Raw genomic sequence first — 16447 nt, forward strand, 5'->3', positions numbered from 1 at the left:
TAAATATTTTGGCTCTATGTCCAGGATCCTTTCTCAACAGAGAAAAACAAAAATAAAACTTTAAACAAGGAAAAAAGAGTTTTTTTTTAAATAAAAATGTCTAGAACAAAAACAACAACAAAAGACATGGGAAAAAGACAAACAAAAACTTGAGTTTAGCTGTGATTTTTTCTCTAGATGGTTTTACTTAAAAAAACCTGGTCGTGGAGCCAAAATATTTGGAGTTATTTATTTATTAATTAATGTGTTGTTTGTTTTTAACTTTTGTCACTTCTTTGTATAAATTAAAATCTTTTACTGTTGCTTAATTTTTGTGAAAATAGAAAAGCAGCGTGGTTTAAGAAATTATTTAAATATATATAATATAAGTGATGTTTACAAGATCACATTGTAGAGATCTTAGTAAATTTTTAATTAACTCACTAATGAGATTACCTTGATTTGCACTTTGGAGCAAAATCAGGTCCAATATTGGATCTGCTCAGCTCTGTGTTGATATGACAATTAAAAAACTTTGCATAAAATATAAAAAAATAGGGCTGTGACATGCCTTCTGACTAAGAGTGTGCTTGGATAGATGCAATTTAAGCCTACTTAGGAACAGCAACGACAGATAGGTATGACCAAGGGGACCATTCTTCTGTAGTTTAGAGTAGACACCACTGCACAATGTCAACTTCTTATAGAGTATACAAGTTGGTTGGGTGTGACAAGCAGCATCAGCACTCTAGCACAACTCTTTTGTAGACACATATAAATTAATCACTATTTATGAGACACAGATGATGGGCAGCTCTGGTTGTATCTTGGAGGTTTAACTTCCCATTCTTTGTCAAGTCTCCTTTTAAAAACTTCAGCTTCTGTTGAATGTACTGTCTCCTTGTTTAAATAATTCTAGTCACTGATAACCCTTTGGCTAAAAAAGTCTTGTCTAATTCTACAGTTAACTCTAGGCTTATGGAGCTTCTTAGAATGACCTTGTGTTTTTTTTGTTAGATAACTGAGTAAAGAGCTTATTTTGGGGCTGTTTGACAAATTTATATATGGGTAATATGTCACTGTGCTTGCGTCAGAAGGTCAAAGGTGTGAGTTTTAGGTTAGATAGCCTTTCATTATATGGTTTCTGGCCAAGTCCAGAAATGCACTTGGTAGCCCTCCTTTATACACCTTCAATCAGCTGCATATAATGTTTGATGATTCAAACTTACATTAAAATGTGAAAATTAAAACTAATATTGTTTTTTAAAAACTTTTTAAAAACAGCTCTAGCATCCTTACTTCAACCAGGACTGGTAAATAGAACAAAGGGACATGATCTCCCTCCATTCTATTTATCAGTTCTGGTTGAATTTCATTGAAGTAAGGATACTAAAAGAAGTTACTAAAAGAAGGATACTTTAGAATTGATTAATTTCCCGTTCCCTGAAAATAATATACACTCAAATATCACATATTTGGCATTTTTCTCACAGTTACTTAGATATGCAAGGATTTGTAGTAATTATATTGATTTTAAAAATAGATGTAAAATTTTAAGCCAAAAATTGATTTTAAGAGGTTTTTCTGCAAATAAATTAACTTGGCAATTTGAAAATTTTAGTTTTCATTATAACGAACTTTTAAATAAATACCAAAAGAATTATCTTGAAATACTTAGCGACATCTTTGGTTAATTTTGATTTTCCTTGTTACTGAGTTTTAATATAGATTGTGAATTGGTAACTTAAATACATGAGAGCCAGAACTAAGGTAGGATAAGCTTGTTTTGGTGTTACTTGGTTGTTCTACATTTGCTTATTTTTTCATAGGCATATATTTTGGGGGTGATACCTAACACGGGGATACCATAGGGAATTTATGGTAGGCACGCCACTTGCCTGGGTAGAGAATTTAAAGTGCCGAAACCCTATAGGCAAGTGTGTATTCTCCTGATGAGCCCTTGTGTTGGGTTGTTGCCTCTGAATTATTTGTCCTTTTTTTAATGTTTGGTAAATAACGAATTATACTTACTGACGACACGACTGCCTGTCCATGGATTATTCTTTATGGTTGGTTGTGTATGGCTATGCTGTTTGACCTATGTGATTGTATGGATGAGTAGGGTTAAGGCCTCATTCAAGTGCTGATCTATATTAATCACTAATGTAGGAAAACAGTCTTTCTTTTCTCCTTCTGTCTTTTTTTTTATGTGTTTGTGCTGCTGCATTGGTGATTTCTCTTTTCATATATATATATATATATATATATATATATATATATATATATATATATATATATATATATATATATATATATATATATATACTAGCTGTTGGGGTGGCGCTTCGCGCCACCCCAACACCTAGTTGGTGGGGGCGCTTCGCGCCCCCCCCCAAGCCCCCCCGCGCGCGTAAGTCGTTACGCGCCATATTAGTTACGCGCCATTGTAGTTGTGTCCCTATGTCCCACCTGTGAATATAGATAGATATATATATATATATATATATATATATATATATATATATATATATATATATATATATATATATATATATATATATATATATATATATATATATATATATATATATATATATATGTTTTTAACTACGTAAAACTTGCGAATATACAACATTCTTTGCTGTCCCATTGTCTGTGCATATAAATAGATTGTCAGGTTTACCGACTCTTGAACATGCAACATATAATGGTCCATGGGAAAACAATCCGTATTCAGATCTATACCTCATGATTCTAATGATTGCCCTTGAGCTTTGTTGATGGTGATTGCTAATCGACCATTCCCTGTCCCGGTGTCCCGGTCGTCATTTATATCCCCCTGTGCCCCCGGCGTCCCCGTTGTAGTTGTGTCCCTGTGTCCCGGTCGTCATTTATATTCCCTGTGTCCCGGTCGTCATTTGTATCCCGGTGTCCCGGTCTGTATATACATTCGTTTTTTAGTTTTGTTTTTCTCCTTTATTTTTTTTTCCTTTTTTTTTCTTTTTTAGTTTATTTAGATTTTTAGATTTTTTAGTTTTTTTATTAGTTTTTAGTTTTTTTTTCTTTTTAGTTTTTTTGTAGTTTTTACCTTCTTTTTAGTTTTGTTAGTTTTTTTTTTTACTTATGTCCTGGTCGTCATTTATACTCCCTGTGTCCCGGTGCTTTGTTGATTGCTAATCGAACATTCCTTTTGTCCTGGTCGCTTTCTCTTTGAGTGTCGTCATTTATTTTTTTCTTTTTTAGTTCTTTTAGTTTTTACCTTTTTTATTTTTTTTTAGTTTTTTAGATGAAAATTTTTTTTAGTTTTTTCCTTTTTTTCTTTTTAGTTTTTTATTGGTTTTTACCTTTATTTTAGCTTATTTTTCAGTTTTTTCCTTCTTTTTAGTTTTTTTTAGTTTTTAGTTTTTTAGTTTTTTACTTTTTTTTAGTTTTTTTAGTTTTTTTAGTTTTTTAGCTTTTTTATTTTTTTTATTAGTTTTTAGTTTTTTTTGTAGTTTTTGCCTTTTTTTAGTTTTTTCAGTTTTTTTTTTAGTTTTTAGTTTTTTACCTTTTTTAGCCTAACCAGGATTTGAACCTGGGACCTTCATTCTCCGTTCTGACACCCGCTCTCACCGAGTGACTACTCCAGCATGTTCATTTTGGTGTTTTATATGGTATATTATTAACCAAATTAATGTGTTTTACAATATACTAAGCATTACTTTTACTTGAAGTACTACTTAAGTAAAATTTTCCATTACTTGTACTTGTACTTAAGTAAAAACTCTAGGGTGTACTTATTACTTGATACTTAAGTAAGATTACGAAATACTTATTACTTAAGATACTCTTAATGTACTTCTTTTTCAAATACTTTACCTTTGACACGAAAATTTTTGTGTGTGCTTTGGCAATGTGCAAGAAAACATCACTTTTAGATTTAGAGTAAACTCAAATATAGCTCCATGCCCTATTATTGGATGTGAAATAAGGTATTTGTTTTTGACGAAAAAAAATTATAGTATGATTAACACTTGGTTTAATTTTGTTTAAAAGTTATATCATTCAAAATTGAAACTACTTCACAGTTCACTGGTCGACAGTGAGCTAAAATCACTTGATGTGTGCTAAATGTTGCATATTGCAGTCCATTTGGGCTTATCACCCCATTGACAAGTTATAGGCCCTACTAAATTAAAGGAAAACTCAACTTTCTTAAAACTTAAAACCCTCTCCCCCTCGCCCTATTTGAGATAGGGTTTGTGATACCAGAACTTAATATGAGCCCTGATCTTAGGCATCTTTGGTTTAGTTTTCATTCGGATCCGTTACTCCATTTGCAAGTTATACTAAATTAAACAAAAAACTTAAATTTTTTCAGGAATTAAAACCCACTCCCCCTTGTTATATTTGAGCTAGGGTCTTTATCTCAAAACTTGATATGTGTCATGGTTTCAGGCCTTTTTGATTCAATTTTCATTCAGATCCATCACTCCATTCGCAAGTTACTCTGAATTAAACGAAAGACTGTTTTTAGCAGGTAAAGCCTTCTCCCCCTGTTCTATTTGAGCTAGGGTCTTCATCTTTCAACTTTATGTGTCTCATGATCCTTTGCACCAATTCCGGCTAACCAAATTTTCATTCAAATCCGACAAGCGGCTCTCCCCCCTATACTTGATTACACAGACGGACGGACAGACAAACAGACGGATAGACAGATTTTGCAACGTCTTAGGTAGCCATGTCGGCTCATTGGATCCAAAAAAGGAAAAGAATAGCATTTCATCATCCAGGCATCATTACCTATTTGGATAGTGGAAAATATCCATCAAGATAGGTTTTTGAGTTCTGTCTGTCTGTCCGCCCGTCTGTGCAATCGAGTACAGCGGGAGAACCGCCAGTCAGCTTTGTGCTATAATTGAACTATTTGGATTAAAATTGAGCTTAATTAGGGTGAGGGGGCTTTAAGTGTTAAAAAAATTGAGTTTTTCATTTAATTCAGTGTAACTTGCAAATGGAGAGATGAATTTCGATGAAAATTGAATAAAGATGCCTAACAGTATGATATGCATTGAGTTCTGGGATGGAGACCCAAGCTTAATTAGGGCGAGGGGGGGGGGGCTTTAAGTGCTTAAAAAAGTTGAGTTTTTGTTTGACTCAGTTTAACTTGCGAATGAAGTAATGGATCTCGATGAAAGTCAAGCCAAAGATGCCAAAACCATAAGACACATAATGTTTGGAGATGAAGACCCTAGCTTAATTAGGGGGAGGAGGCATTTAAATCAGTGTAACTTGCGAATGGAGTGACGGATAGCAATGAAAATTGAACCAACTATGCCTAGGACCATGACAGGCATCAAGTTTTTATATGAAAACCCTAGCTCAAATAGAACGAGGGGGAGTTGGTTTTAAGTAATGAAAAAAGTCAAGCTTTTTGTTTAATTTAGTATAACTTACGAATGGAGCAACGAATCCAAACGAAAGCTAGACCAAAGATGACTAGGATCAGGGCTCATATCGAGCTCTGATATCATAAAATCTATCTCAAATAGGGTGCGGGGGAGGGGGTTTCAAGTTTTAACAGAAGTCGAGTTTTCCTTCAATTTAGTAGGGCCTATAACTACTTCCACCCATGGCTTGCCCAAAGCCTGGAAATAACACTTTTCCAAAAAAAGACATACTGAAGCCAACTTTCAACCAAATATTCCATCCCCAGAGAAAAATTACTTGGTAAGGCACTTGGTATTTACCAAGTGACATATAGTGATCGCAAATTCTGTCAGTCTGTTGGTCCCGGTTTTGCTAGTTTAGGCACTTCCAGATAAGCTAGGACGATGAAACTTGTCAGGCGTATCAGGGACCAGACCAGATTAAATTAGAGATTGTTGTTTCCCCGATTTGAACATGTGGGGGGAGTGGGGGACGGTTAATTGGGACAAATTAGAAAAAATGAAGTATTTTTAACTTACGAACAGGTGATCGGATCTTAATTAAATTTGATATTTAGAGGAGTATCATATCTCAGAGTTCGTATTTTAAATTCCAACCAGATCAGGTGTTATTGGGGGGAGTTGAAGGGGGAAACCTAAAATCTTGGAAAATGCTTAGAGTGGAGGGATCGGGATGAAACTTAGTGGGAAAATAAGCGCAAGTCCTAGATACTTGATTGACATAACCAGAACGGATTCACTCTATTTTGGGGAGTTGGGGGGAGGGCTAATCCTGAAACATTAGAAAAAATGAGTTATTTTTAACTTATGAAGGTGTGATCGGATCTTGAATTTCATTGGATGAAATTTCATATTTAGAATGACCTCGTAACTCAGATCTCATGTTTTGAATCCCGACCGAATCCAGTGTCATTGGGGAGATTTGGGGGGACCGGAAATCTTGGAAAACGCTTAGAGTGGAGAGATCAGGATGAAACTTGATGGGAAGAATAAGCATAGGTCCTAGATACGTGATTGATATAACCGAAACGGATCCGCTCTCTTTGGGGGAGTTGGGTTGGGGGTGTTAATTCGGAAAAATTACAAAAATTGAGGTATTTTTAACTTAAGAGCGGGTGACCGTCCGTGAGTTAATTTTGAATTTGATATTTAGAAGGAACTCATGTATCAGAGCTCTTATTTTAAACCCTGACCAGTTCTGGTGTCATTGGGGGAAATTTGGAGGGGGAAGCCGGAAATCTTGGAAAACGCTTAGAGTGGAGAGATCGGGATGAAACTTGGCGGGTAGAATAAGCAAATGTCGTAGATACTTGATTGACGAAATTGGACTAGATCCACTCTCTTTGGGGGAGTTAGGGGGGTCCAGAGCTTTGGCAAGTTCAGTGCTTCTGGACGTGCTAGGACGATGAAAATTGATAGGCATGTCAGGGATCTGCACAAATTGACTTGATAAAGTTTTTTTCCCTATTCGAACATCTGGGGGGCTGTAGGGAGAGAAAAAATTAGAAAAATGAAGTATTTTTAACTTGCGAGTGGGTGATCAGATCTTAATGAATTTTGATGTTTAAAAGGACTTTGTGTCTCAGAGCTCTTATTTTAAATCCCGACCGGCATTAAGCCTCTGATTTTCCTTTTAAATTAATCTATTAATTCTTATAATTTTGCTAGAGCTCATACCATATGTGGCTCTTCCGACCTCGTCACAAGTGCCATATGAGCTCTTAGCTCTTGTTTTATTCCTTTTTTCTCGGGAGATTTCTAACTTAGTCTCATGGTTTTTGCCACTTCATGGTGTAAAAACTGCTGCTAGCAATAGATAGGTTGCAACTTCTGCAATATTCTGCGTTTGACCAGCCGTATGGAATGCGTCTGAATCAGTGGGCTTGCTACAGGCCCGTGATTTTATAATATATGTTTGTGGGGAGGTTTACCGACCATCTGAATTGACTTCACATCATGCGGCTTGCTTGAGTGAAAACCAGCCAAAGGATATAGATACCATACATTTTCATAGTGCGTCTGAAATTTAACTTGAAAGCTTAAGGCAGTTTCCTTGTAAAAGTGCCGAGGGCGAGACATGTTATCAAAGTGTGAATGAAGACTTCATTTTCATACTTCAGACTTCTTTTCTTTCAACACACTGACAGCCAGCGACCTTCAGCTAGCTGCCAAAAGTGTGGATTTTTGGTGCTCCTTTTTATTGAGCTTTGATTTCTCTTATTAAAAAAGTCTGCAATTGACTCTCTTGACTCCTTACTTTTAAATTTGAGTTTTTTTGTTGTTGCTAAGGTTTTTACTTATTAAATCAGGGAATGAACTACTTTATTACTTTTTATCTGTTTTAAAGCCAATCCAAAGTTTATTTTTCTATTTTTAATGTTTTTTTCCACCATTCCGACATGTTTCAGAATAACCCTGTATTTCTTCAAACGTGCCAGATTTGACTAAACACTAATCGCCAGAGGTTCAATTGTATGTGCACTGTGTTAATACTGTCATGTGATCTGTCTGATTCAATCAGGAGTTTTTTGACTGCACTTAATTTTTTTTGATAGTCTTTTCCTTTCAAGCCGTCGTGTTGAAAACTGGTTCAGAATATTTTTTGGACTTCGTTGGGTGTGTACCAGCCAAACAAGGGAAAACAATATTTTCAAAATTTTTCCATCATTCCCACATGTTTCAGAATAACACTGTATTTTTTCAAACGTGCCAGATTTGATTGAACATCAATCGCTAGAAGTTCAACTCTATGTGCACTGTGTTAATCCTGTCATGTGATCTGTTTGATTTAATCAGGATTTTTTTTTTACTGCACTTAATTGTTTTGATAGTCTTTTCCTTTCAAGCCGTTGTGTTGAAAATTGGTTCAGATTATTTTTTGAACTTCGTTGGGTGTGTACCAGTCAAACAAGGGAAAAAAATATTTTCAATATTTTTCCATCACTCCCGCATGTTTCAGAATAACCGTGTATTTTTTCAAACGTGCCAGATTTGACTAACACTAATCGCCAGAAGTTCAACTTTATGTTCACTGTGTTAGTCCTGTCATGTGATCTGTTTGATCCAATCAGGAGTTTTTTGACTGCACTTAATTGTTTTGATAGTCTTTTCCTTTCAAGCCGTTGTGTTGAAAATTGATTCAGATTATTTTTTGGACTTCATTGGGTGTGTACCAGCCAAACAAGGGAAATGGTTAAAAACGGTAAAACGGAAATTCTGGTTCTTGATTAAGATTTTCAAGAGAGGAATGACAGGGGACGTTTTATAGGCAAGTGATTCACGGAAAGTTTTTCCCCAGGGGTGATCGTGTTGACCCAGTTGTCCTATAATATTGCGAGAGGGCTCATTCTAACGGAAAAAAGAGTTCTAGTGCCCTTTTTAAGCGACCAAAAAATTGGAGCACACCGAGGTCCCCTCCCATGCACAGTTTTTCCCCAAAGTCACCGGATCAAAATTTTGAGATAGCCATTATGTTCAGATTAGTTGAAAACCTAGTAACTATGTCTTTGGGGACGACTTAATCCCCACAGTCCCCGGGGGAGGGGCTGCAAGTTACAAACTTTGACCATTGTTTACATATAGTAATTGTTAATTATGAAGTGTACAGACGTTTTCAGGGGGACTTCTTCGCGGTGGGGTGGGGTGGGTCAGCGATGTTTTCTCGGGAGGATCTTTCCATGGAGGAATTTCTCATAAGTTAAGAGAATTTCCATGAAGGGGGTGGAGGATTTTTTAGCATTATTTAAAAAAAAACAATAAGAAAACAAATAATTTTTTTAACCGGAAGTAATGTGCAGCATTAAAACTTCAAACGAACATAAACTATTACCTATATAAGGGAGTTTGTCTCCTCCACAATACCTTGCTCTTTACGCTAAAATATTTTTAGTAATTTCAACTATTTGTTCTACGGCCTTTGTGATTCAGGGGTCATTCTTAAAGATTTGGGACACAATTTAAGCTTTAGTGTAAAGAAATTTCGTTACGTAACTTAATTCGTAAGGTACGTATGTTTATTACTAACAAAAACGTTCGTAAAGAATGAAAAAATCTAGTTGCATTTTTAAGTAACCAAAAATTGGAGGGCAACTAGGCCTCCTCGCCCACCGCTTTTTTTTATCAAAATTGTCCAATCAAAACTATGAGAAAGCCATTTTGCCAAAAAAAATAATACAAATTTCGTTTTAATTATTCGTCTGCGGTGAGCCAAAATCAAAACATGCATTAATTAAAAAATGTTTAGAAATTACATTTAAAAAAAAACAAGTTTTTTTTTAACTGCAAGTAAGGAGCGATATCAAAGCTTAAAACGAACAGAAATTATTCCGTATATGAAAGGGGCTGTCCCCTCCCCAACGCCTCGCTCTTTACGCTACAGTCTTTTATTTTTTTAAAAAGTAGAATTGTGAGAAATAGTCTATTTAGCGTAAAGAATGGGGTGTTGAGGAGGGGACAGCCCCTTTTGTCTGCGAAATTATTTCTGTTCGTTTTAAGTTTTTAATGTCGCTCCTTACTTGCAGTTAAAAAAAACTTGTTTTTTTTATTTAATCTGTTAAAAAGTTCGCTCGCGGAAGTTTCTTTTTACTGTGCTGTGAAGTAGTCTATCCGAGTCAAAAGGTGGGTTTGGATAGGGTATTTGTTTAACATTTTTTTTCAGTTTGACTTGAAATTCTGCAATCATCAGGTTTTGATCTGACCCTACATCAGATCCTCTATGTGAAAGTACTTCCATGAGGCTAGTGCGCCGTTTGCGACTGACTACGCAGTGGTCGATCTGGTTTCTGGTGATGCCATCTGGGTAAGCCATGATAACCAATAGACTGGGGGCAATATTTGCGGTCACCGCCAATTTTTGCATTGAAATCACCAACAAAACAAGCTATGTCATGTCTAGGTATATCACTGGCAACTGATTGCAGGGTTCTATAAAATTCTTTTACATCATCGCTTGCTGCCTTTGTGGGTGCGTAACAGACCACCGCAGACAATTTTGCATGCTGGCTGGCAAACCTAATGGTAAGAATTCTCGATAAAAATGGCTGCAACTTTAAAAGGGATAGATTGGTTTTTCTCGTCATCATAAGGGCAACTCTGTGTTCTTTCCTTGACTCTGGTCCACTGAATATGATGCTGTGTCCACTTGGCAACTTTCCGAAGCCTGAACATGGCCGTTGTTCCCCGGACAAAGCGAGGATATCTAGATCGTGCTGGCTCATTTCTTTCAAAACTTGTTCTGTCTTGGATAACTGGGACATTAAACTTTTTGATGACAGCATGTTTAATCAGGACTGTAGGCATGGTGAAAGGTTAAGGGGGATTATCTGAATTGATTCACTGGCGATAGGGAGCTTGGGGGTAGACGTATTAAGTTGGAGATTGGAACAGAAGGCAGGTCCTACTGGGACTCTAAATAGTTTTGAGCATAAGTATTACTATCATTGTACCCTCCCCCCTCTAATGTGAAAATATGTACCCTGAGTTGTATATATGCATCAAATTCTCCGTAAGTCCATCTTTTCTTCAAATTGATTTAAAATTTTGTCGAAATAATGGACAATTCTATGCACTTGTAGAATTCAGGGTTTATAGTTACACATATGGGGGTGGGGCATATGGCTAAAGTTCTAGTTTAAGAGATTTTTACTATATTGGAAAGTGGTTAATTTATGTGAAGGAAATTCTCAGGAATGTCTTACAGAGCCTTAACGATCTCCTGGGAATGTATTTTGAAACATGTACCTTCACTTCTCTCTATAGAGGGCACTGACCTTTTATGACCCTTAACAACCTTTTTTTTTAATAAAAGTGAAACCTTGCAAGATAGATCTTCTGCTTAAATGAGAAAAATGTTTTAAGCCTCGTATCTTAGCTCAATCTCAGTTTAGAAGATGAAAGATATATAAGTCTATTTCTAAAATTTAGGAAAAAAAACCCTTGTATGGCTAGAACTTGTACTGAGATAAAAGAAATTACATTTCCAAAAACTAAAGTCAATGAAAAATATATTGAAACCTGTAAATTAAGGTCTAATGATTTTGTCAGAATTCAGATAGCTAATAGACCTGTCATGCAGGGCCGGCCCTAGACATTTTTATTTTGTGTAAGTGGACTATTCTTCGCCCCTCTCCCCTGGTAGATCGGAATATAATTATACGGCCTTAAAGTAAGGTGTGCAGGATTTTCAAGTAAAAATTATAACAACAAAAATAAATAAACTTTTATTGTGTAGTATAATTCTAATTTAAATATTAAAAAGTAGTATGTCAATAAACAACAAGGTGATTTATAAAAAATGGGGAGTTAAAATATGATTCACAATTTATTGGTTGAACATACTACTTATAAAACAATTCAGTATACAACTTCTTATAATGAAAAACAAATTTTCCTAGCTTTCATGTTTGAAAACTCATAGAGCAGTCTGTCCGTATTGAATTTACCTAGCTCGTCATTTTCAATGGCCATGGATGCAAGCCTACTCAGTCAATCTTGACTCAGCATAGATCTTAATTAAGTTTGTATTAACTTTAACTTGGAGAAACTGCTTTCGCCGCAGGCAACTGATACTGGAAACGTAAATAGAATTCTCAGTGCAATAAAAACCTTTGGGAATGTGTCCATATAACCATGTTTTGTTGTATAGCCTACAACAAAGCTTTGGCTGGGGGACTCTTAGAGGGCAGCATTTCTGCGAAAATTTGCAACGCCTCAAACAACTCGTTGCTGTTCACATCACAGTCTTCTCCCTCACTTAAAACGATTTGAAGATGTTAACAGGCTTTCGTCAATTCTTCTTTATCCGCAAAATTCTGCAAGCTTTGAATGTAGCGGAGAAATTTAAAGCTTTCACTATGGTTTTCCATTAGCTCAAATCTCTCCTTTAGTGAAGATATTGCAGTATCTGGCATGACAAAGAAGAAATTGACCTTAAATGAATGCTCTCCAGAATTTACAGTTTCATCTTCCCCCTCAATTTAAAATTGTTTTTTATTTTCCTTTGGTAGACTGTGGTTTCTTTTTCAAACTTAGGAACAATGTCGACTGTCCTGCGGTGGCGCAGTGGATTTGACCTTAGATTGGTAATACGGGACCCAGAGATCGAATCACGCTGCAGGAATGCACTGCAGGGCCGACGCAGGGACCTTAGTAGTCAAGAAGCGTCGTTAATTCTTAAAATAAACAATATCGACTTTTCTGCAAGCTCCTTAGCATTGGTGATCACGTTGTTTACTACTTCGTTAGATTTATCTGGGTTAGAAGTAATTGCACACTTTTTATTAGATCCATCGAACTTTGCAAATCATTCGTGATTGACAGATTTACAATGACTTACTCACCATATTTGTTTTGTACAGGATCTCATGCCATTTTACTAAACAACACAGAAATTTGAAGCTTTATAGTTTCTTAGCAAGTCCCAATGCGGAGTCACTACCAAATGTATTGAGTTTCTGGTCTTGAGAAGCTTTATAGAAGGCATCATATGCTTCTTCAATATGGTACCTCAATGGCAACAAGGCCTCAATGGTACTCTCTCATCATGTGTTACAGAGTGGTTTTACTGTAAGATTCTAAACCTTATTAAGCAAAATACTTCATCTGTGAGTAGAACTTGAAATAATGGCGATTTCTTAAATTGTTCTGAAAGAGTCTACTGCAGCATTACAAAAGAGAGCAGCATCGTTAATTACAAGGTTCTGTGAGTGGTTTCCATATGGTATGTAAAAAGCACGAGGATTTAAATCACAGATCCTCTTCTGATCTCCAACATGCTTTCCTTTCATTGCAGAACCATTATTATATCCCTGGCCTCTCATGTTTTTTAAAGTAATGCCTCGTGTTTGCAACTCTTTTAGTAATACTTCTGTGAGGCCTTCACCAGAAAAATTGGCAATAGGAACAAAGCCTAAGAAATGCTCTCTAATGAATACATCCTCATTTACTGCAATTTTGGATATTCTTACCACCAATGTCATTTCCTCTGCGTGAGTGACATCGGGAGGGGAGTCTAATATTATAAAATAATATTTTGCATGCCACTGCTGCTCAAAAATATGGTATTGGATCTTTTTTGAAAGGAAATAAAGAATTTCCTTCTGTACATTTTTGCTTAAGTAGTGAATATTTGTTTCTTTTGAACTAATCCTTCTGATATGTTCGGCCATAAAACCATCGAACTTTGCAACGTGTTCTACGAGCTTTAAAAAATTCCCATTATTACGCTGGAAAAGAGTATCATTTTCCCCTCGAAATGCAAGCCCTTGAACTCCTAAAAACTGTATTATACATAATAAACGTTTGAGAACTTGGTTCCAATGTTCGGTTTCAGCACTAATAATTCTTTCATTCGTTTTATCAATAGTTTTGTTCAAACGTAAGCGTAGGAATAATTCTCGCCAAAACTGAAAATTTTTTCTGTGGGCCGGGACTCCTTGTGCTTGTTCAATATCTTGGCCGAATTTTGCCAATCAGAATAACATTGGTCACCAGCAAGAGAAGAGTTTGTTCTGCCGAACTGTTTGCAGGCAAAACAAAATACTGCATTTTTCAATGGCGAGTACATTAGCCAAATTCTGTAGAGTTTCTCTTCGTTGCTAAGGAGTGAGGTAACGTTTACTCAGAGTGAGGTAACGTTGTTGATTGTTGGGGTAGAGCGCTTAGCCACTCCTTGCCCCTGATGACCATAAGAAAAATCTCCATCTGTCTAGATATTGTATTTTGGATGCCGTAGAAATAGATAGCTAGTTAGGATTGAACAAAATAGTCTAAAAACAGGAGAAACTGAATTTTATCTTATCCAAAATGAGAACGTCGTAAGTAGATTTAAAAGTAAGTAGTAAGTAGTAAACGTTAAAAATAACAGGCAAGAAGTAGTTCTTGCCTGTTATTTTAATCTTGCTGAATATTGAAGTTACCAGAGCACTCAAAATTCCGGATAGGCCTTAATGAGGTGGACGGGAATATTGAGTGATGTAATACTGGTCCTCTTCAGTTTCTTCATTTTGAGACAAACTTAGGATTCTGTGATGATTAGGTAGTCCTTAAAATCTGGAAACGGAGATAGAAAATCCTCCAAGTTTAATGTTGGAAGCGTCCGAACAGTTGCTGCCAAGCGAGTGTTTAGGCGATCTGCAGTTTGTTTATCATGCTCATTATAGCCAAAATCCAGTTCAGTTTGCGTTTTACTGTCATTTGCTTTATCTTTTTGTACCATTCTCCAGGCTTAGAATCCAGTAAATGAGATACTTACTTTCGTTAGTAATACCCTGCAAGGTAATTCCTCTGATTTTATTCTTCAGGGTAGTCGCTTTTTTTGTGTTTGTGTTTCTTTTTTAAAAGTCGTTCATTTTCCTGCTTAATGCTTTGATTTCTTTTATGATGTATGGACGATATGCTGAAAAATGTTTGTTAATTTTTTTTCAAGAAAATAGAAATTGTACTTGCCAAGAAATTTTTTTGAAAAGCAGTGGCCATTTCCTCAGCATTTGCAGTTGAATTTATGCCATCCCAGTTTTCAGTCATGAGCCAATTACCAAAACCAAACAATCCATCATTTGTGATTAGCCAACTTGCTGTTATTTTAGTTGTGTACATGACCTTGTAGGCTGTAGCTCGAGTGTGAAGTCACCAGCCTGATGATGGTTTCCTATAAAACTGAGACATATTAGTAGCTATGCAGTCCAGAGCTGTCTCACCTTTTGTTTTGAGGAATTAACTAGCTGTTTTAGATTTAATTTCTGCTTCCAAAGACTCTAATCATAGTTCGTTAGCATCACCGAGCAGGAACATGCCACCCGTGGAGTACTTATTATGTTTGTAGTCTGCACTTAATTGAAGTTTTCCCAAAAAATATTTTTGAGAACTGACGTCTTGTCCTGGCAAGTAGCCTAATAAAAAACAGAAATAGCAATATCATTATAATGGGAGGGCAAGCGTCTGGCCTTTGCACAGACACCCAACGAATCTCATCATAATCATCAAGGAGATATAACTATCTTAAAACCCTGAATTTTCTTATTAATTTAATTGCAAAAGATTCGCCCCTTTTTCCAAGCGGATGGTCATCTGCACAAGCCGTCGTAAGCCAAGGATCAACATGATCGAAATTTCAATTGGTTGATTTGCACTTTTTAGTATGTATAGAAATTTTGTTGTTGTTGATTATATGTTTAGAAAGTTCTCTTTCCTGTTGAGGAACCTCCTTCGAAAAAATTGCACACATTATTTACCCAGCACATTATTTACCCAGTAATTTTCTCTTTGATTTAGTTGTTTTCCGTTATCAGCAGCAACTTTCCTTCCGTGAATAAACCGACACTCTAGAGTTTCCGCATACGCCAGTTGACATAAGCAAGAAATACTTTTTCTTAGTTTCCCGTCTTTAGCTCCCAAAACATTTTTTTTTTTTTTTTTTTTTTTTTTTTTTTTGCAAGAGTAGAGAGAGAGAGAATAATATATTTTATGAACCTAACAGTGAAAAAAAAGCCACTATATTTGTATTTTGTGTTGAGCACACTGCTGCTGAAAAGTACTGTAAAAATGAAAGCAATGAATTTGGTTTTCTGAGATATAAAAAAAGGTAGAGAACGAACTAACTGTAAGATTTCTGTGTCTTAGACATAAATATTTCATTTGTTGTCCAGTATATTTTTCTTCGTTTTTATAATTCTCCCAAATGTATTATTTCAAGATTGAGGCTTGATGTAAATTTTTATTTTGATAAGTTTTGAACTCGTGCGATAAGAACAGACTAGCTGTTGTCTATGTGCATTATCAAGGTCATAAGTGCACATAGGTCTAATACTAGGGGAAAGGTATCAGAGGATTTTTATGGTGGTTTTTATAAGAGGAATTTTATGAGGTAAGGAAGGTAAAAAAAAAGGTGCGTTTCTAAGGCAGGATTCTTAAATTGGATTCTTGGAACCAAACGTAGAATAAGAACTCTCTATTTTCTATGTTAAAGATAGTTTTATGTAGCAAGGCCATACTACGGTATACGATCCATACCTATTCCAGCAATGGTGGGATGTCCTTATTTC

General features: G+C 35.8%; 1 protein-coding gene across 2 annotated transcripts in view; it reads left to right on the forward strand.

Moving 5' to 3' along the window:
- Nucleotides 1-16447, forward strand: part of LOC136026036 (protein-lysine N-methyltransferase EEF2KMT-like) — a 63370-nt gene that overhangs the window by 4130 nt on the left and 42793 nt on the right. The window lies entirely within an intron of this gene.

Source organism: Artemia franciscana, chromosome 4 (genome assembly GCF_032884065.1).
Source record: "Artemia franciscana chromosome 4, ASM3288406v1, whole genome shotgun sequence".
NCBI lineage: Eukaryota > Metazoa > Arthropoda > Branchiopoda > Anostraca > Artemiidae > Artemia > Artemia franciscana.